General features: G+C 43.1%; 1 pseudogene; it reads right to left on the bottom strand.

The window, feature by feature from the left end:
* Positions 1–1112: 1112 nt before the first annotated feature.
* Positions 1113–1230, bottom strand: LOC126210603 (5S ribosomal RNA; annotated as a pseudogene).
* Positions 1231–1455: the final 225 nt, after the last annotated feature.

The raw sequence follows: 1455 nt of genomic DNA on the forward strand, positions 1-1455 counted from the left end.
AAACCTTTTTTGATGTGTGCATATCCTGCGGTAATTTTTACGAAAATAATTAGCTTAGTGAGTAGAGCATTGTCTCTGAAAGGCAAACGTTCCTGATTAAAGTCCCGGTTTGACGTACACCTTCAATCAGGCAGTAAATTTTTATTTTCATTTTACGTGGGTACTAACATGGTCGGTAACGATCATTTGAGCGAAATCAGTCTCAGAAGCGTGTAGGTAGCCACTGAAGAAATGTCTGAGGTTTTTGAAAAGCAACCTACAGATTTGTAATATCAGGAACTGGCGATGAGTGTAAGTGGAAACTAGAAATTATGTGTCCAACAACGATTTGTAAAGGTTATAGTTAGAACATAGGACGAGTGGAAAAAGTTGACATGCTGAAAGCAGTTGATGGAAGTAAGTGAAAATGGGACACAGCTGTAAACGTTTTCATCGTCGGCAACGAAGCAGGAGGCCAGATAGCGAACATCGAGTCTGTCCCAGCTGGGACACTTTCGCCTGCACCACGCTACAGGAAGAAGCTGTATAAACAGGGAATACAACTTAAGAACTACTGTATGATATTCCAGCTGTGTGGTTTCACAAAGCATCGCATGTGCAACAGAAGCATGTATCTTGTAGAAACAGGTCTACTGCCCTATATACTATGTAGGAATTTACAGTGTGTGAGATATGACTTATCTGACGTATCCATATTAACTTCACATGGGAAACATAGATAGTGAAATACAAAACAAAATTTAGACAGATGTTTATATTTAGAATTTTTAATGAACTGGTGCGCATTTCAAAGCTAAATCTTTATCCTTAGGTTTCACAAGTTTCATGTGGCTTTTCAGTATAGGACACGTGAAAACGCCACACGACAGGAAGTTTTTACTGATAAATAGATATCAAGAACATGTGAAAAGCACTCAGTCTTCAGGCCACAAGTGGCCCATCGGGACCATCCGACCGCCGTGTCATCCTCAGTTAAGGATGCAGATAGGAGGGGCGTGTGGTCAGTACACCACTCTCCCGGTCGTAATGATGGTTTTCTTTGACCGTAGCCTCTACTATTCGGTCGAGTAGCTCCTCAATTGGCATCATGAGGCTGAATGCACCTCGAAAAATGGCAACGGCGCATGGCGGCCCGGATGGTCACCCATCCAAGTGCCGGCCACGCCCGACAGTGCTTAACTTCGGTGATCTGACGGGAACCAGTGTATCCACTGCGGTAAGGGCGTTGTCGTAAGAACATGTGAACATTAAAGTAAACCAAATTATTGTGATGTTTCATACGAAACTCCATTTCACTGTTGGGCTGTTAAGAATTTTCTTTACATTACTTTTGTCGGGCTATTACAAATTTCAACTTCGTGCGACGGCCCCGTAGCGAATGAGTATTGCGTAGCATGGACCTGTCCAACCACACAAGAGGGGGCACGGCGCCTCACTGCCATTTAAATCACTTAT

The sequence above is a fragment of the Schistocerca nitens genome, chromosome 1 (genome assembly GCF_023898315.1).
Source record: "Schistocerca nitens isolate TAMUIC-IGC-003100 chromosome 1, iqSchNite1.1, whole genome shotgun sequence".
In the NCBI taxonomy this organism is placed as follows: Eukaryota; Metazoa; Arthropoda; class Insecta; order Orthoptera; family Acrididae; genus Schistocerca; species Schistocerca nitens.